Genomic DNA, 24,126 nt, shown 5'->3' on the forward strand with positions numbered 1-24,126 from the left:
GCGATTCAGGAAGGCATCTTAGAAGAGTAGCATTGTCATCCATGACTTCTTACTGTTTCTGTAGCACCCTGGCTGCGTGTGCTTATTGGTATGCCGGAAGGCCCTGGGGTTCTCACTGTGGCATGTCACAGAGGCTTTCCCTTTGTAGCCTGCAACAGTGCTCCCAGAAAAGACTGTTACCGTGTACTTAAAAGCCTTGAAACCTGGCATTGACTTGGCCTTGTTCTGGATGAAAGTCCTTTCAGGCATCCATTTCCAGAAAAGGATGGTTCATTCATATTGAATATTTGCACTGGCAAGTAATTTTTCAATCATCTTATCTCGAGTTTCAAAAAAATTTCCAATTGCCTTCACATCAATACTCGCAGACTCACCATTCACTAATAAATAGCAATTCTTGAATCATTTCAACCACCCAGAACTAGCAGTAAATTCAACATCATAGTCAGGCCCAGCCTTTTCTTTCAACACTGCAAATGAATATTTTGCTTTGTCCATGATCATCTGTGCTGGTCTTCAATCCAGGTCACTGGAAGGTCCTCCCTTTCTGATACTAGTATAAGTCCTTCTCAAAGTTTTGTTAGTCTCATTGCCTTCAGTGAAGCAGATCCGTTAATAGTTTCTGTTACTTTGTTCTTGCTCTTCGAGCTATGGTAGAATGGGGCATTCCTGACTGGCAAGTAAAAATTGTTACTGATTTCCTACCTTCATAGTTCTTAATCACTTTTAATTTTGTTTCCAAGTCAATCACTTGATGTGGCTTCTTACCCGCAACATTAGCAGTTTTTGTGATTTTGTATGCTTAGGGTCCATGATGAGCAAACCAACACCAGATTAATCAAGCACAAGAGAAAATGATGCAATCAAGAGAAAAGGTAAATATGAGATGTATGGCATAGCACAGCATAGCATTTTACAGCAAAAAAAAAAAAATTATAAGTAGAAAAAGTACGCTTTAAAATAATGATAACCCTGGCCCTGGCACGTGTGGCTCAGTTGGTTAAGCATTGTCCTGGGCACTAAAAGATCACTGGTTTGATTCAACATGCCCAGGTTGCTACAGGCTCAATACCCAGTGCGGGGGTGTGCAGGAGGCAGCTGATTGATGTTTTACTCTCATGGCAATGTTTCCCTCCCTTTCTTCCTCTCCATTCCGCTCTCTCTAAAAATCAATTTTAAAATCTTTAAAATAAATTAGAAAATAAAATACATAAACCAGTAACATAGTAATTTATTTTCAAGTGTTATGTACTGTACATAACTGTATGCATTATTATGTATCTGGCCATGCAGTAGTTTGCTTACACTAGTATCACAATGGATGAATGTAATGTGCTACACTCTGTTATTATGGCTACAACAGCACAAGGTGATTTTTCAGCTCATTGTAATCTTATGGGACCATCTTTGTATATGTGGTCCATCGTTGACCAAAATGTTGTTTTGTGGCGCATAACTATAGTAAATTATATTTTTTAATGAGAAGTTTGCATCCTACAGAAAGTTGGAATCATGTTTAATAAGTTGTGTTTAAGAAGGCATCAAATTAGAGTACGTATTTATTAAAATATACATGAAAATAGTCACTCCCAAAAATATTAGTGCCAAAGTAACATATCAACAGTTTGCTTTTGTCCTCATAGCTCTGACTGCTCTCCTCTGTGATTGTGGGGCACATCGCCATGTTTCTTAAGAACTAGAGTATAGGAAACATTATCCCTTCCTATACCTGCCTTTTTCTCTATTAAACTCTGGGTTAGTGAATTATCACTCTCAAAAACACCTTTAGAATAGCAATCATTTCAATATAGTTTCCTTGGCAAAGTTACCTTCAAGAACTGAAGGGTCTGAGAGTTTACCTACTTGTATGCTTGCAAGTTATCCTGCTATAGTTTCTTGATTGAAGGCAGAAGACATAAGACTCCTAGGTCATAGATGAAGGACAATTTATAATTCATAACAAGAGTAGTAACCAAAACATTGGCATTTTTGCAGCAGTTCTACAAACCCCAATCCCCAGGGAGTAACACGAAGGCCAGATGACACTTGCTTACACAGAGGGCTGCATTATAAGAGAGGAACCCTGAGCTTAGGGAACAAATCTGTAATAATGAGCACTAAGCATGCCTTCTCTTTAGTCCAGAGGGAGACATCATCTTTATAATACTAGACAGTGGGCATGCCTGACCTTTGCTCCTGAGGGAAATACTATTCCTATCTACACTATAAAAATCCTTGAAAAGACCGTTTGAAACAAAGCAGGAAATGCCTTGCTCATAAGAGGAACAGAAAGATAAGAGACCCAAATGTCACTTAGAAATGTAAAATCTGAAAAGTTGTTGAGCCCTGCTGGATAGCTCTACTGGTTAGAGTGTCATCCCCATACATCAAAGTTGTGGGTTCTGCACAACTACATGGAACAACAAATCAATGTTCCTTGTTCTCTCTCTCTCTCTCTCTCTCTCTCTCTCTCTCTCTCTCTCTCTCTCTCTCCCTCTCATCAAACAATAAAAAAGAAATGTTGTTGGAAGCAAAAGATAAAATGGAGCCATGTGGGTTTTGCTTCAGGTAGCATCCCAAGCCATAATCAAACCAAATGATGAGGCCTTCTGAATGCCAGCTTGATATAGTGATTGAAACCTAAATGCCCTGAACAGAAATCAAAAAAGAATTTTAGTGCCCTCTTGATATCTAACTACATGCACATAAATAATATAAGTTTTTAAAAAACTTAGTCTGTCTTATTCACTGCTATATTCCCAAGTTCCTAAAACAGTGCCCAGCCTATGAGGCATACAATAAATATTTACTGATGGAGTGCTGAGTAACCTCATTGTTTTTCAAGTGTGTTGATAGTAACACAAGTTTTTCTGATTAAATAATGGTAGCAGCAAATTCATTTGATTAATCATGAAGTATGTGAAATACAGTGCGGGAGCACTATCTTTCTATACAGCTCTTCAGAGTTCAAAGAGTGCTTTTTTTAATGCCTCTTCTTTAAAATGTATACCTTTAGGCCCTCACTGGTTTGGCTCAGTGGATAGAGTGTTGGCTTGTGGACTGAAGGGTCCCAGGTTCCATTCCAGTCAAGGGCACATGCCCAGGTTGCGGGCTCAATCCCCAGTAGGGGACGTGCAGGAGGCAACCGATCAATGATTCTCTCTCATCATTGATGTTTTCATCTCTTTCTCCCCCTTCCTTCCTCTCTGAAATCAATAACAATAAAAAAGAAAAAAGAATAAAATGTATACATTTAGTCTATGGCCATACCACCCTGAATGTGCCTGATCTTATCTACACATCTAATTTCCTTTAATATAACTACTGAAAGCTCTCTGTATATTTGCTGTGGTTCTGAACAGATGGAACTAAGACAGGGAAAATGAATTAAAGAGGAAAAGAATTTATACAAATGTATGCACAGTATTCCTTGGGTGAGATTAAAGACATGAGCCATTTTTTGTCACAGACAAGTAGAAATATCTCAAGTATACACAAGCATATATACCTCTCTGAAGAAAGAAAGGATATGTGAGGAAGAGTGTTCACAACAAGGAAGAGACAATTCCCCAATCTGCCATCAGCCTTGTACAGTTTGGTTACCACTCAGTTTGGGCTGAGTCAGTGAGGAGAAAGGGCAGTACTCAAGCCTTAGAGTAGGCTGCCAGGAGAGGAAAGAAAAACTTAATTCACTTTTATAGAGTTTACACTCTTTAATCTCACCTCAGATAATTCCCTTCTAGCTAATTAAGAGATGCTAATTTGCTGCCAAAAGCAGTAAATAGCAGCAGGATTTACTGTTTGTGATTTATTAGTTTTCAAAGAGCCAAACTATAGGGATATTGTGTAACAACATGACAACTAAATTAAGAGTAAATGGAATAGAAAAGAATCCTTAAAATCAATCATGAAGCTACTCTATTCTTACTGTGTTGTTTGATTTAGATTAATGATTAATATCTTTATAATAAAGAGCCAGGGTCATAACGACTATTACGGCCAAAGGCTTGACCAGACAGGAAGTCAGTACTGAGTTGCCGTGGCGACCCAGCACTGACTGGGGCTGCAGCAAGAGGTCAACCCAGCACTGACTGCCCAGGGGGCTGCGGATCAGGCCCGGAGAGAGGCCTGCAGAGAGAGAGGCAGGGTCTGATCCATAGCCTCTGTGGCAGCCATTGATCAGAACTTGCCTCTCTTTCTCTCCTGGTCTGGCCAACAGCCATGCCTCCATTTCTCTCCAGACCTCCACCAGGGTTGCAGCCCCGCATTTCTGATCAGGCCCCATTAATAGGCCCAGAGTCGTTGACTGGCATAGAAACTGACCAATCAGAACCAAATCTGGGTGAATAGAAGGAGGCAATGGCTGCCTAGGAGGTGGAGCTTTTGATGCTGACTGGCATAGAGACTGACCGATCAGAAATAAATTGGCCAGCAGAGGAGGGGAGTTTGGGGCGAGATCAGGCCTGCAGGGGAGGGCAGTTGGGAGTGAGATCAGGCCAGCAGGGGAGGGCAGTTAGGGGCGATCAGGCAGGCAGAGGCAGTTGGGGTGATCAGGCTGGCAGGGGAGAGCAGTTAGGGGCAAGATCAGGTTGGCAGGGGAAGGTCATTGGGGGTGAGATCGGGCCTGCAGGGGAGGGCAGTGGGGGTGATATCAGGCTGGCAGGGGAGAGCCTTGGGGGGCTCAATTAGGCTGGCAGGGGGGAACAGTTAGGGGTGATCAGGCAAGCAGGCAGAGAGGTTAGGGGTGATCAGGCAGGCAGGCAGAGGCAGTTAGGGGAAATCAGGCAGGCAGGCAGAAGGGTTAGGGGCAATCAGGCAGGCAGGCAGGTGAGTGGTTAGGAGCCAGTGGTCCCAGATTATGAGAGGGGTGTCTGACTGCTGGTTTAGTATTTAAAATAAAAAGATAAGTAGTTTAATTGGTATCTGCTATAGTAGTAGGTAGAACATGTTGCTATATTTAGGCAGATTCCAATCTCAAGTCCTGAAATCTATATTCATTTAATACCATGAAGAGAAGTTAAGGCTTATCCTCTAAAATATGAAATTACAGTTCTGAGATATCTTAAAAATTTAAGAGAGAAATTTTACTTCAGATAGTTTATCTTACACCATACATACTCTTGGGTTTTAAGACAATTGAATATCTAACTGATCTTTTTGTGTGCATTTTTAGTAGAATACAGCTAAGTATATCAATGAATATGCATACTACATATACATATGTATATAATATGTACGTACTATACATAATATTCTGTTAAAATACACTCACCTGGCAACTCTGATGCTCCAGCTATCAATAAGTGCAGTCTAATTTCTCTCCCCTTGAATTTGGGCTAGTCTGTGACTGCATTGACCAATAGAGAACTTACAGTGACCTAAATGTCTATTTTGGCTTCTGTCTTGCCCTGAGTTCTCTAAGTGCCATGTAAGAGGGTACTCCAGACCAGACCAACCACAGATGACTATTTCCTAGAGACATGCCACACAGAGCGGAAAAATCGCTGAGCTGAGCCTGGCTCAAATTCCTAATTCACAAAATTGTAAGATACAATAAAATGATTGTTGGTTTAAGCCACTAAATTTTGGGGTAAAATGTTTGAGTAATATATCAGAAGATAATAATATACACATATTTGTACACACACACAGATAGCTAAATATGTAAATGTGCATACACATACACAGTGTGTACATTTCTTTTCTGAAAAGATTAATAAACGCTTAAAGAAAAGGAAAGCTCTTCCTTTTCACAATGTGGCTATCTTTACTCTTTGAATTTTTAAACTTTGCTTTTTATTATTGCTCTTTCATAAATTTTTCTTTTTCCTTTTCTCTTTTTGCTAGAAGGACTACCTGGGTAATGAAATAACAGGCCACTTCTTCCTTATATTTTTTCTATATTTAAAACACTAAAAACTTTTATGAAAATTAAAATTATCTATGGGACTGAAAGAAAAAAAAAGAGAAGACACACTTTCTTACCATACTTTCTTAGTACAATTTTTTTCCTTATTTTGTACAATGGATTCTTTCTCTTTATTCCCAACAACTTGATTTTAGGTACATTTTGAAGCTCTGGCAATGTTCCGGCCTGGTTCTAATTCTGTTATTTTTCTATGTTCCATTTCCTTCACTGTATTTTGAAATCATCACCCTTCACTGCTTATTTCTCAATCACAATACTATACTCCTAGAGTCAAATCCAATCCGCTGCAAATAAAATATCAAATCTATCAACAAAGACACTTTTCTCTCTTCTCAAGAAAGAACTGAATGATGACATGCTCTCTTTGTTGTGGGCATTGTTATTGATGACAGCAAGTTGATATATTCAGGCATTGGAGCAGACATTAGGGAAGCCTTTTTGATTCTTATTCAGCTATCCAAAAAAAGTAGTCCTCAGATGCCCTACCTGAATCAGAAAGTATCTGCCATTTTTCAAACACATTGCATTTCATTGAAAGTCTGAAGGAATTACTTTGAAGCTAACTTTAAGTTTGTAACAGGCAGGCATATTATAGTTTGTTTCCCTAGAATAAAATGTGAGCAGAAATATCTTTGAAAATCATCTGTCACAATTTAGGTTCTGTGGAAGCAGATGATGAAATGGAGTGTGGCATGCTAGATACTGATTAGGTATGATGAGGAATCCATACTTGTAGAAGGAAGAAGAAAGCGGGCTTGAGAAAAGAGAGAGGTCATGCAGGCCCACAAAACCATATTCAACCCCATAGGAAGCTCTGGAGTTTACATGGCATAAAAGTGGGCTGAATAGCTGGGCCTTATATTCTTGCTGCAATCAGTCATGGTATTTGGGTCACTCTGAAAAGATTTTTTCTTGGGTTATACAGCTTTCTGCAGCTGGAGAAATCCAAAAGGGGCTGGGAGCTGGAGGCTGACTGATGATAGCATTTCCAGAAGCTGGACAACAAGTCATTCCTTAAGTGGGAATTTGGAGACGGTTTTTCCATGCTCACCATACATCACCACAAAACCATATAGCTCCTCTGTGCCAGATTCACAGTACTCTCAGGGGTTACTGACCTAGGAGGTCAAATCAGATTTTGAAAAGGAGATTTTCATTTTTTTCTAATTCTCTAGTGGCCCACAAAGGCAAAATGATTATCATGGGTACGAGATAAGAATGAGAAGCATGCATACAACACATTACCATTTATAAAGTATTATTTACATACATCAGCCTTTGACTCTAATGACAAATTTATTTTTATAATATACTAGAGGCCAAGTGCATGAAATTCGTGCACAGGTAGGGTCCCTAGGCCTGGCCAGCGATCAGGGCCGATCAGGTTCCCCACCTCCCAGCCTCCCTGCCTCCTCCTTCCCTCACTGCCCATGCTCACTGCAGCCACCACCACATGCAGTTCCCCACCTCCCAGCCTCCCCACCTCCTCCTTTCCTTGCTCCCTCAGCGCCCCGCCGTCACCCGCCATGTTCCGTGCTGGCCCCGGTGCTCAGCGCACGTCATAGTGAGCGACCGAACTTTCGTTCTCTCAGTCAAACTCCCAAGGGGACAATTTGCATATTAGCCTTTTATTATGTAGGATTTTTAGGAATGATAAACCTAAGGCCAAGTGATTTTCAGAGTTTTATCACAGATAATTAGAGGCAAAGTTACGATCTTTTGATTCCAAGTCCTACCATCACAGAGATAACATATCACAGCAGAAGGACCATGTAATTTAGATGGAGACAACTCTGGTTAAATCTCAGCATTTTCATTTATTAAAATGTGCAAGCTTGAGAAACTTTGCCTAAACTCTGAGCAGCTCAATTCTTCATAGATAAAATTACAACATACTTCTTAGTATCACTATATGTGTTCATTTAAACCAATTGTGTAAGGAATCTGGTACAGTGCATGGCATATAACAAGCTGGCTGAAGACAAATTACCAGCATTACCACCAGAAATGGCTTGCTCTCAAAGCTCTAAACTCAAGGCATCTAGAGACAGATGGTAAAAACATAAAATTGTGTTTTAGTTTTAAATACAGTAAATCACAAGGCTAAATTAGTTTCTGCATGATGCAATAAAAACATTAATTTTCAAAGCCTACTGATACTGAAATAATCTTTTAACAAATAAAATTTTGACCATACATATCTGCTTACAGAATTTGTCTTTCAGCTTTTTTTCCTTTTTTTTAATTAAATTTTTATTGTTCAGATTATTACAGTTGTTCCTCTTTTTTCCCCCCATAGCTCCCCTCCACCGGTTCCCACCCCACCCTCTGCCCTTACCGCCCCCCCCCCCCCACTGTCCTCATCCATAGGTGCACGATTTTTGTCCAGTCTCTTCCCGCACTCCCCACACTCCTTCCCCCCACCCCCAAGAATAGTCAGTCCACTCCCTTTCTATGCCCCGATTCTATTACATTCACCAGTTTATTCTGTTCATCAGATTATTTATTCACTTGATTTTTAGATTCACTTGTTGATAGATGTATATTTGTTGTTCATAATTTGTATCTTTACCGTTTTCTTCTTCTTCCTCTTCTTCTTAAAGGATACCTTTCAGCATTTCATATAATACTGGTTTGGTGGTGATGAACTCCTTTAGCTTTTTCTTATCTGTGAAGCTCTTTATCTGACCTTTAATTCTGAATGATAGCTTTGCTGGGTAAAGTAATCTTGGTTGTAGGTTCTTGCTATTCATCACTTAGAATATTTCTTGCCACTCCCTTCTGGCCTGCATAGTTTCTGTTGAGAAATCAGCTGACAGTCGTATGGGTATTCCCTTATAGGTAATTGAGTCTCTTTCTCTTGCTGCTTTTAAGATTATCTCTTTGTCTTTTGCTCTTGGCATTTTAATGATGATGTGTCTTGGTGTGGTCCTCTTTGGATTCCTTTTGTTTGGGGTCCTCTGCACTTCCTGGACTTGTAAGTCTATTTCTTTCACCAGGTAGGGGAAGTTTTCTGTCATTATTTCTTCGAATAGGTTTTCAATATCTTGCTCTCTCTCTTCTTCTGGCACCCCCATAATTCAGATGTTGGTACATTTGAAGTTGTCTCAGAGGCTCGTTACACTATCTTCATATTTTTGGATTCTTTTTTCTTTTTGTTTTTCTGGTTGGGTGTTTTTTGCTTCTTCACATTTCAAATCTTTGACTTGATTCTTACGATCTTCTAGTCTGCTGTTGGATCTCTGTATATTATTCTTTATTTCAGTCAGTGTATGCTTAATTTCTAGTTGGTCCTTTTTCATAACCTTGAGGGTCTCACTAGATTTCTTGAGGGTCTCACTAAGTTTATCGGTGGTTTCTAGAGAATTCTTGAAAAACCTTAAAAGTGTGGTTTTGAACTCTATATCCAGTAGTTTGCTTTCCTCCATTTCTGTCATTTGTGACCTGTTTCTTTGTCTCCGCATTTTTTTATGCTTCCCTGTGTTGATAGAGTGGCTTTGTGTGCTAAGTGTCCTATAGGGCCCAGTGGCCCAGCCTCCCCAATTACCTGAGGTGGACACTCTTGGTGCACCCCTTTGTGGGCTTTGTGCACAGTCTTGTTGTAGTTAAGCCTTGATTATTGTAGGTATCACTGGGAGGATTGATCTCCAGGCCAATTGGCTGTGAGAATCAGCTGTGTCTGCAGTGAGAGAACTTCTGTGCTGGAGACACCCTTCTGGGACAAGACTTGCTTCAGTGGGGCTTTGGTGCTCACTGAGTCTGCCCCCTGAGTATTTCCCTTATGGATCTGAGGAGTTGTAATCTGGATGGTCCCACTCTGACCACTGGGTACACTGGCTCTTGGATCTCTAAGGAGGTGCTAATTTAGCCTTTGCCTGAGGCTACCCAGCAGGAGCCCAGCTGTGAAGCAATGCAAGCTGCTGTGGGGCCTTGGGCCTTCTTTTGGAAGTTCTGGGTTTTTCTGACCCAGCTGCAGTTTGTTAGGTAATTTTCAGATTGCAAAGGGCCAGGCCTTTCATATGCAAAAGCCTCTGCACACAGCTTGGGTGGGGCTGGGTCTCTGGGGATCAACAGGGCAGAGCAAGCAGCTATGGCTGATCCTCAGTCCTACCCTCAGAGGCCCCGCTTCTCAGTGTCCCGGTAATCGCTGCAAGTACCTCTGAGAGAAAGCCGCCCTCGAGTTCCTACTGATGCCAGACAGTCCAGTTTCTCCCTGTATGAATCTGGGTCCCCAGAGACTCGTCCAGAACTGGAGTTCATAGCAGTCAGGAGTTTGAGACTCCCTCCCGATTGAAAAAGACAACCATGTCCTTAGTTTCCAGCCCTTTCCATGTGCGCCTCCGTACCTCTGCACTTCACTTCTGCACCTCCTCTGAGTCTCAGTGTGCTTTTCTCTTTCCTTCTAGTTGTAGAATTTCCACTCAGCCAGCCTTCCTGTGGTTCTGGATGATGTCTGTTTTGTCGTTTAGTTGTATTTTTGAAGTGGTTGTGGGAGGCAGCAATTTCTGGTGTTTACCTATGCCGCCATCTTGGTTTCTCTGTTTTTCAGCTTTGATCATATAAATCTAATTTGTATAACCCAATCCATTATGGAATACTATTGAATCTTGTTCCAACAACAATATTCCTATAGGAGAATGAATATTAAATTGTAGGGCACCCTGAATGGTAGTTTTTCCCTATTGGAGTCACACAAAACAGAGAAGATGCCACCTCCATAGAACTAAAGCCAAACTCGGGATTCAGTAAATATGGCAATTCTAGAGTCAGCTTGTGTTAGAAGTCATACAACTTTGAACAAATTATATATTCTTTCTTGGCCTCAGTTTCTTTTTTAACATAAATATTTAGTAGTACAGATTAGAATTTCTATAATCATATCCAGATCCAAAATTCTAAAAGTATAAATCCACTAAAAAATGTTCTGATAGTGCCCTGAGGTAAGTTGAGCAAGAAAGGAAATAATTTGTGCCAACCACTGAGTACTGAAACCTCGAAGGCCTGAACTCTTCAGAAACAAACTGCCATACAAAGCTTCCAACTTTTATAATTAATTTTGGTATAGTGACTGAATGGTTATGTCTGAACCCAAGCTGTAGTATTTCCATCAAACACTGTCAATATTTGAACATGAGCACTAAGCCAGGACGACATATTCTAGAACACATGGAGCCTATGTTCTGGAACACATCTCTGGAACTACCAAGAGATGAGAAATACCAAGGAAAGGTATGTATTAACTGACACTAGAGGGATTCAGTTAATTCAGATAATGGGAAATTATATATAGAAGTTTGTACAATTAAAAAGAAAAGAGGCAGAGAGAGATTGAGATAGGAGAAAGGAGAAGCTTATAGATAAAAATTATTTGAGAAGTATTGACCAATTGCAATTGGAAACATTATTGCAATCCTTATTAGAGCAAATAAACTTTTAAAAATTAAGATTTTGAGATAATAATGGAAACCTGAACAGAGGGTATTTAATGATATTTAGAAATTATTACTAATTTCTAAGTTGACCTAGTGTTTTTAGCTATATTTTGAAAAAAAATCCTTTATCTGTAAAGATATATTGATGAAGAATTTATGGATTAAATTATATGATATCAGAGACTTGCTTAAAAATAACCAGGGCTGAAGAAGAATGGGTAAAAGTATGGGTGAACAAAATTGGACATTAATGGATAATTACTCATGTTGGGTAATATTATACTTTCTTTCTGCTTTTGTGTTTGAAACTTTCTATCCTAAAAGTTAAAACACACACACACACACACACACACACACACACAAAGATTAAATTTAAGGGGAGAGAAAAATCCTACTGACAGGACACATGAAGCGTGCATCTAGAATGCTTTCCTTGGAAATCCCTTGCTGACATCATGAGCTAAATGTGGATAATGTCTATTAACCACAACGTTCCCCTGGAATGGAACAGAGCTTGTTTCAGAGCCATCCACAGGATCGCCGGGAGCATTGCTGGAAACCTGTGGCGTCACAGCAGAGGTTTTACTTAATTCCAGCAAGAATTTCTGCAGAAACTTCTCTGCTTCATCAAAGTGTTGTTAGGAAGAAATGTGCATGAGTCTTCGCTTCATTTGTTGGTCCTGAGTCTTTGGGTAGAGCAGGGAAGTTCTAAACCTTTTACAGCATTTGTATTCAGAAAAGGGACATTTTATATAGGTTAATGGGGTGGGGATGGCACTATTTTTTATTTTATTTTATTTTTTTAAATGCCTCTATTCTCATGAAGCAAGTCTATTTCATAGATGAGGCAAGTCACTATCTTTTCAAAGACAGTAATTCCTACAGAGGGAGTAGACAAAGGGGGAAATTGAAAACATTACGATTTTTTAAAATTCATGTCTCTCTTTATATAAGGTTTTCAAATTGCCCCACTGAGGGCAGTAATCAAAATAGAGAATGGAAATACACCATGTCAACTCACATTTGTGCGTGCACATACACACAACACACACACACACACACACACACACACACAATGCAAGTGTGATCGCTGATGGACTGCGATGGTTCTTTTCAGCTCCAATTATATTTGATAGCATTCCATTACTTTTATGCTTATTTTAAAATTCCCTTGACACAGATTGATTAAAGGCACGAACCTCTATGAACCTATGAAAAATTTATGGATTTTGAAAGAGCTTTAACATGTACCATTTGAGCACAAATCATTTCCTAGCTGTCACTGTTTTTTCCACAGTCTCTCTTATGTTGGTAATACATGTTTAATAAAAAACCAATGCTAGGGATTAAAGCATCGAGATGTTACAGAATAAAGCAACAACAACCCAAAAAAAGAAATTAGATTTGTATGATTTTAACTATTCTTTAATCTGCTTCTGGGCAACAAAAGTGATTTGTGTCAGCCGTTATTGCATTAAACTTTAATTTTCTTCCACCGGCACAGGATTATATAAAGGAGTATTGGATTGCACTCAGCATGGATTAGCCGAGCACTGTCTCTGCTGCCAGAGAGCAAATGGATTTCCTTCTTTCTCTGATTTATATTTTTATTGCTGTTTTCCCCTCCTTCTAATTCCCATTACCCTTCTGTTTGCCAGCACTGAGATACCCTGTAGGAGCAGCAGAAAGGCAGGCAGAATGATTGGCTTATTGCATATATTTATGTTCCAAGGCTTCTCAGTCATCTATGTCAGAGGAATAAAGTAGCCTCCAGCCATGGAGACGGAATGCCAGTTTTATACTATAAAGTTAAAACTTTTTAAAGGTAAAAAGTCACCTCTTCCCTGCTTAAAATTTGGCAATACTAGCTGGGTTTTGCCACACTTCTGATATCCTGGCTGTATCTCACAGCAGATGGAGAAAACTGCTGTTGAGATAGACACCAGGCAAAGACCCTGCAGCTCCCTTTTGCTCACAAGGGGATAGATGCAGCAGAGACTTTGAGATTCAGGAGAGAGAAGAGGCTCTCTTTGGCCTTCACCCTTAGAGTGTTTGAGATAGAAACTTGTTTCTGGAAACAAAAGTAAATCATCTCCCTTCTTTTCTTTAAAAAAATAAAAGTCTTTAACAAGACTCATAAGTTTAGTCACTGGAAGATATAAATGACAAAAATAGTTTTAAGTATTACTTCATTATCCCTATACAATATTTATGTCACTGAATCTTAGCTGATTAATGAAATAAAGCTTCCTAGGAGCTCCTGTAATTTTGCATTTTTTTGACTAAGCATTAAGCTAGCCTTGCATACATCTATGTACATCAAGATCACATTAAAAACACTGGAAATGTACAGCTAAATTTATGGTTGATTAACCAAATGTTTTATTTCAATATTTAACTTTCTTTTTAAATTTTGTGAGGAAATTGAGGAAATAGTTTTTGTAGTTGTCAGGTTTATATTGCAATCATACTATGTAACAAACATTACCCGAATACATGTTGTTTTCCGCATCAGTTCTATGATACCAACTGGGTGTCCAGCAACTCAATTAAATTCAAACACTTATTTCCAGAGCTACTGCAGATCCTGCAGGTTAAGGGCTTCATCCCACCTGACTGCCCTCACTTCATATACCAGCCACAACTGAGATGCCCAGGCTACCTGCACTTTTGCCCAGAAGATTACAAATGTGGGTGTTCCTACAACCCCCCTCCTTAGGTTTAATAATTCACTAAAACAACTCAAAAATCAGGAAGGTACTTTACCTGTGATTACCAGTTTATTATAAGGATACAACTCGGGAACAGTTAAATGGAAGAGATGTATAGGGTAAGGTATGGGGTAAAGGGGAGGGCAAAGCTTCTGAGCTCTTTCTGGGCATGTCACCCTCCCAACACATCAATGTGTTCACCAGTCTGGAAAGTCTCCAAATCTCATTGTTGAAGAGGTTTTATGGAGGTTTTGTTACATAAGCACAATTGATTAAATTACTGGCTGTAGATTATTGGATTCATTTTCCATCTTCTCTCTCCTCCCTAGAGGTTGGGGGTTGGAGGGGATGGAAGTTCTAACTCTTTAATCTCATGGTGGCTTTTCTCCTGACCAGCCCCTCTCCTGGGCCCTCCCATAAATCATATCATTGGCATACAAAAGATAAAAAATTCTAAAAGTTTTAGGAGTTATGTGCCAGGAGCTGAGGGCAAAGACCAAATGTTTATTTTATTTTATACTACACATTGGCTTATAAAAACAAACGTGTTTATTTTTATCTCTTGCGGATCTTTCTGCAGATGAGCTGAGTCTTTGCGGAGCTCGTTGATCTTAATCCCAATGGTTTTAATCTATGTAACCACTAAGAAAATAACTATCATCTATACAGAAAAGGAACCGAAGAAAGAATAAAAATGTCAGACTAGAGAAATTTAACCAAACACAAAAGAAGGCAGTATTGGAAGAACTGCAGAACAAATAAAGTTCTCACATATAAAACAACAAAATGGCAGAATTAAGTCCTTCCTTAGCAGTAATCACTTTAAATGTAAATGAATTAAATCTATCAATTAAAAGATAGAGGCTGGCAAAATGGATACAATGATACAATTTAGGTCCAAAGACATAAATAGTTTAAATGTGAAAGAATGGAAAAGATATTCCATATAAGTGGTAACCAAAAGAAAGCTGGTGTGACTATACTAATACCATATAAAACAGACTTTTAGATAAAAATAATACTTAGAAAGTATTATATACTGACAAAAGGGTTAATACATGAAGAAGTTATAAAATTGTGAACATGTATGCACAAAATGATACAAAATATATGAAGCAACATTGGCAGAATACACATTCCGACCCCGCAACCTGGACATGTGCCCTTGACCGGAATCAAACCTGGAACCCTTCAGTTCACACGCTGACGCTCTATCCACTGAGCCACACCAGCTAGGGCAGAACTGTTCCATATCTTAACATTAGTGGTGGTTATGTAACTATATATATATATATTTGTCAAAATTCACTGTAATTGAAATAAACTTATTAAATTTTACTGAGGTGTGAAGCACACTTCAATAAAATTTATTTTTAAGAGAAGGAAAAAAATCTTTATGCTAGGTTTTTCTTGTAGTTGGCTTTTTTAAAAAATGCCCAACTCAAATCTTTTTCAGATGTAGAATGGTAAAGTTCTTCCAATGATGGCTATAGATATTTCCCAGAATGATGGTAATCTCTTACCCTCTTTACTCAGGTGCTAAGGGGACTATTAAGATGAATATGCCTTCTGTGCCAATGGAAGATTGAACCAAACAATATATTCAACCATATGTTCTCATCTCAGCCTGACCATCTGCTGGCTTTGCACTTAAATATATCATGTAGTTCACTGATCCCCATTTGAAGGAAAACTATGGAGTAAAAAAAAAAAAAAAAAAAAAAGATATACCAATAAAATAGTTAGCTAATAGCTATGTTGAAGAAACCTAAGTACACTTTTTTCTAAGAATAAATTGTACACCCTAGGAGACATACATTTATTCAAGGTGTCAAAGTAACTTTGAGTTTGAAGAAAAAATACTTTTATAGCTATACAAAAGAAATAGAATGGGAGCTATATCTCAAAATCTTGACCTGACCATCAAAGGGGCAAATCTATTTGTTTGATATCTCTAGATTGCACTTGAAAAGAAATCAGATACAAATTATAATTATATCTATCGTTCTATTGCTACTGTATCGTCGATAATTTTGTCCTTTTGAGAATTTTTATCATATAAGTAGTCTATGTACATGTGTTTCTAGCAACTCTGTAAAATTACATTCCTATATTTTCTTGGTGTAAGCCATGATCTCCCCTGAGAAGTTGGAGGGAAAATCTTGATTCTTACCATCTTATTTCTCCACAGACAGAATGAAAGAGTTAAAAAAAATGCATGTGGTAAATAAATACTGCTATCTGTCAACCAGTGAGAGGCGTGGTAATTCCCATTTTTAAATCCCCCAAGTTCATATCTGTGAGAGTGCATTAGTTCTCAACTAAAACTACATCTAAAAAGAGATGCATTATCTGTCAGTCTCTTCATTCATTCCCGAAACACTATCATCAAGGTGAAGGTTCTGACATTTGCAAATTAAATACAAGCCTGCTTTCTGAGAGGTTTTTCTAATTTCCACCTCTCAGATTTCATCTCTGGAGCTCCGCGGATGCCCATCTTTCCCCTGCCATTGGCAACCGGTGCCCTTTAGCTGTATCCTTCTCCCAATCCAGCACTTAGTACATTGCAGCCACTGTCAGAAAAGCAGCCCGTCAAAGACTAAATCAGAAAGGATGGACCCTGCTGTTCCCTTCACATCAGAGAGAGAATCCCCTGGGGTGCCTTTAAGACACTGTGTTCACCTGTCATTTCTAGCTCATCTGCAGAATCCAGTTGGGGTGCTTTTCACACTGTCAGGTACTCACATTTCTTTCCGTGTGCCTTCTATTTATGGAAAAAGAAACACCCCACAGGAGTCCAAACCAGGACTTAAAAAAAAAAAATTCTGTGAGGGAGAGATGGCAAATGAATAATCTGCTTGCATGGCACTGCTTCCAAGCAGGCTTAAAACAAAGCGTTTTATAAGGCCAAACTGGAATTACAGTATAACAGACTCAAAATCCCTCTTTAGGCCCAGTGGTCAGAAGGCCTGTGTGGTGAGCTGCCTTAAAGTATCTGAATTAGGAAGAGAACATTTTCAGCACTTCCTTCCACATCCTCTGACTGACTGACTGTCAGGTGCTTTAGCTTATTATCAGATCTGAGACTGCTTGCTAGGCATAAGGTTTGAGGAGGGGATGTCTTAGTCGAGGGAGGGGGACAGTGAAGATTTAAATTATTTTCCAGAAGTGCACTCAAATCTGCCTAGTGCAACTGAACATAATTCTTTAAGCTCGCGATTGCCTAACCTGCTAAGTGCTCACTCTAGCCCTCAGAGTTCCTTCCAGATGAGCTAAGTGCTTTCTGCATGCAAATTTCATGATTAGAGATAGGCATTTAATGGAACAATTCTGTAGCTCTATGCTGCATAAAAACACTGAAGGAGAGGGAACTACCTCAGACAACCTGGGATTATTGAAAAGTCACTGACCTCTTTAAGTAGGAAAAAAGGTTGAGAAAGGAATATCTCCAAAATGCCAAGAGAATCAGACCTACTGATGGTGACCTGCCTGAATGGACAAAGCTTTCCCTTGCTGTTCCAAAGCTCCCCTCCCAAGCCAGGCCCGCTCAGCTGACACCACCTAATGAGCTTCCTGCTCTGTGAAGCTCTCCATTCAGTCCACTCTGCATGCTGCTGCAAGATAAGCCTTTAGAAATGACCACTTTTCATGAAGATGCTCTCATACTGAAGAAATCACCTATGAAATCTAGCCCTGTATCTTTATCACTCATTTATTTATTCATTCAAGAAATATATATTGAGTGCCAACAATGTGCTAGGCACCAAGACTCTGCTGTCATAGGAGTTATATTTTAGGGAGAGGAGACAGACAATAAAAAGAAAAATCAGTGAAAAATGTCCAGCATGACAAGGGAACAGGTCTGTGGATGCTCTTTCAGATAGGGTGGTCAGAGAAGGGCTCTCTGATTAGGGGACGTGCACACATTACTGACTGAAGTGAAGGTGCAGCCATGCAGATAACCGAGAGAACATTCTAGACGAGGAATAGGAAAAGCCCCAGGTAGGGGGATGCCAGGTGAGAGACATCCAGGAGGCCATTGTGGCTGGAACAGAGTGAGCACCAAATAGAAGGAAGAAAGCAAATTTAGAGAAGGAGCCTATATTATATCCTATACATCCTTGCAGTCAATGGAAAGGCCTTTCTGTTTTACACTGTATAGGGGAGAAGTTGCTATAAGCTTTCCATTCATGAAGTTTCATCTCTATATTTTTATCTCATCACAAGCCCTTTGGAGTTTTGTTTGTTTGTTTGTTTGTTTTTTATCTCCCATTCATTATTCAATATTTCCTTCATTCAGTCACAAAGTCTATTGACTGCCTATTATATGCTAGATACTGATCCAGGTACTGGGTATAAAATGTGAATAACTTAAGTCAAGAAAGACGATATGATGTGTAAATGCTATCACAGACACATGTACAGAAAGCTATGGAAATACCCATAGCTTCGACTTGGGAGGTGAAGAGCTTGGAAAAGGAGGAGGCTGAAGTCTTTGCAAGGGTGACTGAGCAATACCTATTTCCTGGAAGGCATTTCCATGCTATTTCCTACCATGAACAGCTTTTTATTCTCCAGTCTGCTTACTCAAATCCTACCCACATAACAACACCCTTGTTAGATGTCATGTGGCATTCCCTGAATTACCCAAACCTCACAAATTGTACTTTAATTCTTATTCTAGCTATGCCAAGGCCTTGCTCCTTGGAATCCCCCCCCCCCAATTTTTTGAGGAATAACTGACAAATAAAATTGCAAATATTTAAAGTATAGAATGTGGTGATTTGATATACATATACATTGTGAAATGATTAACACAACCATGTAAAGGGTTCCTTTTACTCCACATCCTTGCCAGTATTTGTTATCTTATCTCTTGTCTTTTTTATAATCGGGCCCTTGCAGATGTGAGGTGAAATCTCACAGTGGTTCTGTTTTGCATTTCCCTAATGATTAGTCATGATGAGCACCTTTTCATGTATCTATTAATTTTTTAAAAACTCTGTTCAGGTCCTTTGCTATTTAAAAAAAAAAAATCAAATTATTTGTTTTTCAACAAGATCGTTTTGTGTGATTTCTTTTTTGTTTGTTTGTTTGTTTGGTTTTTTGCTATCAAGTTCCTTATATATTTTGAATACTCCTAATCAGATAGATGATTTGCAAATATTTTCTCCCTTTCTGTTGGTTGGTTTTTCTTTTCATTGGCTATTTCCTCTTCTGTGCAGAAGATTTTTAGTTTGATGTAGTTCCATTTGTTTGTTTTTCTTTTGTTGCCTGTGCTTCAATGAGCTTTTCCCCTTTCCTTTTTTCTAAGAGCTTTATGGTTGTAGGTATTGCATTTCTAGTTATTTTTTTGTGAGTGGTGTAAGATATGGGTCCAGGTTCTTTTTTTGTTTGTTTGTTTGCTTTTGCATGTGGATATTCAGTTTTCCAAATATCATTTATTAAAGAGACTATCCTATCTGCATTGTGTGTTCTTGGTATCCTTGTCAAAAATTAGTTGATCATATATTCATGAGTTTATAGTTGGGCTCTCTATTCAGTTCCATCAGTCTATGAGCCTGTTTTTAATGCCAATGCCATACTGTTTTGATTACTATAGCTTTGTAATATAGCTTTAAATCAAGAAGTGTGATGCTTCTAGCTTTGTTTTCTAATTGCTTTGTCATGTAAAGTGTACTTACATGACATCTTTTAAATATCTTAAATACTGACAAGGTCATGGTGTAGACTTTTTCTTCAAACCATTCTAATTATCTAGTACAATGTTTATATATAACTAAAAGAAGTGAGAATGTATAAATAGTAGAGTCCTAAGAGAAACAGGCAGCCCCAGGATGAGGCCTTTTGTCTCAATCTTAGAGACCATAGATTTCTAAAGTGAAACAAAAAATATCAAACTAGGAAATGAGTTATCATCTAAGTAACATTCAATCATTCACAAAAGAATTAATAAGCATGTGTAATAAGCCAGAGGAATTCAATACCACAAAACATACACACACACACACACACACACACACACACACACAAAACAAACAAACAAAAAACAGGTAATATCTATAATAATAAAAGACAAACATGCAAATTGACCATACCTTTGCTATGCCTAAAGCCATGCTCACCAGCCAATCAGAGTGACTATGTGCAAATTAACCCAACCAAGATGGCGGCTAGCAGCCACGGACATGGAGCAAGCAGGAGGCTTGGTTGCCCCAATGATGGAGGAAGCCAAGCTTCCCGCCTGCCGCAGCAACTCTGAGCTCCACTCAAAGCAACAAAGTTTCAATTATAGAAGGTAAATAAACCCCAGATACCTGCTTTCAGCCAGCCATGGCCTCGGAGCTGGAGCAAGCAAGAGTGGGTTGCCCCTGGTGATGGAGGAAACCAAGCTTCCCTCCCGCCCACCCTGGCCGGCTCTGAGCTCCTCTCAAGGCTACAAAGTTTCAATTATAGAAGGTAAATAAATCCCAGAATAAAAAGAAAAGAAAAAAAGGAGAGGCTGGGAGCTTTTGTTGCCTTGGGGGCTTGGCCAGCCTGAAAACGGCCCTCAGCCCCTCACCCAGACTGGCCAGGCACCCCAGTGGGGACCCCTGACCCTAAAGGGGGTGTGGCCAGCCTGCAAACAGCCATCAGCCCCTCACCCAGGCTGGCCAAACCTCCATGGGGTTAGGGTCCCAACTGGGGGGGGGGGGGTCTTGGCCAGCCTGCAAACAGCCATCAGCCCCTCACCCAGGCTGGCCAGGCACCCCAGCAGGACCCCCTCCCTGGTCCAGGACACCCTTCAGGGCAAACCAGCCCGCCCCCACCCATGCACCAGGCCTCTATCTAATTTAATAAAAGACAAATAAGGTAATTAACCATACCTCCGACATGCTTCCCATTGGCTAATCAGGGCTACATGCAAATTAACTGCCAACCAAGATGGCGGCCGGCAGCCACACAGCTGAAGCGAACAGGAGGCTTGGTTGCCCCGGCGATGGAGGAAGCCAAGATTCCCCACCTGCCGGGTGGGGCTCTGAGCTGCACTCTAAGCAACTATGTTGCAATTATAGAAGCTAAACAAACCCCAGATACCTGCTTTCAGCCAGCCGGGCCTCAGAGGTGGAGCTGCAACAGTGTTTCAATTATAGAAGCTAAACAAACCTTAGATACCGGCTTTCAGCAGCCGAGGCCTCAAGCTGGAGCTGGCTCTCAGCTCCAGTGACAGCCATAGAAGGTAAATAAATCCCAGAATAAAAAAAAGAAAAAGAAAAAAAGGAGAGGTTGGGAGCTTCAGTCGCCCGCCAGCCTGAAAACGGCCCTCAGCCCCTCATCCAGGCTGGCCAGGCACCCAAGTGGGACCCCCACCCTGATCCAGGACACCCTTCAGGGCAAACCAGCCGGCCCCTACCCGTACACCAGGCCTCTATCCTATATAGTTAAAGGGTAATATGCAAACTGACCCTAACAGCAGAACGACTGGGAATGACTGGTCACTATGACACACACTGACCACTGGCAGGCAGACGCTCAATGCAGGAGCTGCCCTCTGGTGATCAGGGTGCTCTCACATGGGAGGAGCTCTGCTCAGCCACAAGCCAGGCTGATGGCTGCCAGTACAGTGGTGGTGGTGGGAGCCTCTCCTGGCTCCTCAGCAGCGCTAATGATGTCTAACTGCAGCTTAGGCCTGCTCCCCGCTGGCAAGTGGACATCCCCCAAGGGCTTCCGGGCTGCCAGAGGGATGTCTGACTGCCAGCTTGGGCCCAATCCCCCAGGGAGTGGGCCTAAGCCAGCAGGTGGACATCATCCTAGGGGTCCCAGGCTGCAAGAGGTCATAGGCCAGGCTGAGGGACCCTCCCCCCCCCCGAATGCACAAATTTTTGTGCACCTGGCCTCTAGTTCTCATTATAAGAACAGTAAGAATTCTTGGCATTTGAAAGTATAAGCCACTTTTGTTTTTTCTATTTTACATGGATTCTCAGGAACAAAAGTAGAGATTGCAACAGAAATATAGTTGTAGAGCATGGTGTAAATAAGGCAGAAAGCTTTTTGCTTTGAGCAGTTGCTGACAGAGGGAGTAAGCATCTTATTAACTTTGCTGATGGCCTTGTGTCAAATACCATGACACAGAGCAGGTAAGGTGGTTAAGGCATAGCCATAAGGAATTAGGATGGAAAAGAGGTGGGTTTAGACCAAACTGGGATGGGCACCAGCACCACACATTTGCTCATCATCCTGGCATAAGAGCTTGCCAGCTCCCTAATATAGCTCATTCTCAGTTAACATGAACCACATTGTGTATAACCTGAAAGTTTTCCTTTAGAAAGTGTACCTAGATAATTTCATAATGCAGGCTTCATTCTCCATGTGGCCTTTTGCTTCTCCCTAAATTTCCAAGTTTAAAAAATACATATATTCTTAAGGTGGAACACCTGCCTTGGGTGGACATAACTTCTATTTCAAGGTCTGGTTGCTGTAAGGTCCAACAGATTTAAACATTTATACCACAGGTCTGTTTCCATCTACTCTACAGTCATACATACTCACATTCTATGAATGCCCAATAAATAATTGCTTGATTAGAATGTCAGGTCTGTTGCTTTACTGAATCAATAAGTCATTGAACTGGAATTTTCAATTAAGTGCCCCAGGTAAACAAAGCTTCAGGTTGGACCCTGAAACTCCTACAGTGGAGCGGGAAACAGCTTGCAGCTAAGGCTCCAGCACACTTAATATGTCCTACTGTTTACCCTGCATTCTGTCAAGCCCATGCACTGTCCCTGGGCAGGAAGCTTTGTGATCAGCAATGTGATTAATATGCTACTGTTGCTGTGGCAAGAGCTGCCTAAAGCCAGCTTTCAATGAGCTCTGTAAATGCCTTTTCTGTGCCCTCCATTGAGCATATGCCTACAAAGTTCAAGTAAACAACGGATATTTGAAAGTGTAGATTATATTAGCGAATACTTTCCTCCCACTTTGAACCAGTCTCCCTATGACAAGGCAGCAACGCCATCCTGCCTGCCTGTTCATTGCCCGTCTCTGAGTTCACGACACCTTTACGCACCTTTACGCACGCACTTATTAGGTGATGCATTTACTTCATGCTAGCACCTGAACATCGACAGCAAAGAACACAGAAGATTTCAGGGATTTTTGCCACGATAACAGAAACAAAAACTGTTCTCAGCAACTGATTGTGAGTAAAGAGAGAGAGAACGCTTTGTAGCTTGCTGTCCACATCCATACACAAGAGGTAGCTGCAGTTTTCTCAAAGCAGTCCCCACAGGCCCCCAGTTTACAAACAGCTGACCCTCCACAATCTGGGGGGTGGGGGGGGTGGGTATTGGATATTAAATGTAGGGTTTTCTTTTGAAGAGAAAAAAGAAAAAAAGCTAACCTGGAGCAAATCTTCTCCGGAAATCAATGCTTAGATGAGCCCTTTGAAAGTGTGAAACGAGATAAGCAGCAAGACCTGAGTTTACTCTGATGGACAACACTGTGATCACACTGCAGATTTCAGGATGAACTGCTGATGCTTGTTGTGCTATAAACATGTTTACCAGAGGAACAAAGTCCAGGCCCGACGCCTGTGAAAAGCCAGGCATTGTTCTGACCTTTCGAAAGTCCTCTGGGGACTCCAACCCAGACTCCTCTTCCACTTGGTAAGCTCACAGCAGTGGACCAGCTTCCTGTGGGGTTTAGAAAAAGAAGTGCCAATTTCACTTATTTGTTATATTTTTCTGCCCAATTGATTCATTGCTTAAACTTAAATTTTTCTTATAGAAATATTAAATTAAGGATGGCACCATATTACATAAAAGTAGCCACTTAGTCAAATCTTGTTCTTAGAATCACGAAGAGTGTATAAATGTGTGTACACACACACACACACACACACACACACACACACACATTTCTAAATGTACATTCTTCACACAAAGATCCACAGCTCTTTATACCTGACTTTCATTTGACCTGGCTCATTGCAAAAAAATCATAAACCTGACAGCTAGTGGTGACTAATTTTCACCTGTGATGAGACTAATGTATTTATGCTTTAATGTAGCCATTT

The sequence above is a fragment of the Myotis yumanensis genome, unplaced genomic scaffold (assembly GCF_028538775.1).
Source record: "Myotis yumanensis isolate MYYU_CA2020_CCGP unplaced genomic scaffold, mMyoYum1.0.hap1 SCAF_12, whole genome shotgun sequence".
In the NCBI taxonomy this organism is placed as follows: Eukaryota; Metazoa; Chordata; class Mammalia; order Chiroptera; family Vespertilionidae; genus Myotis; species Myotis yumanensis.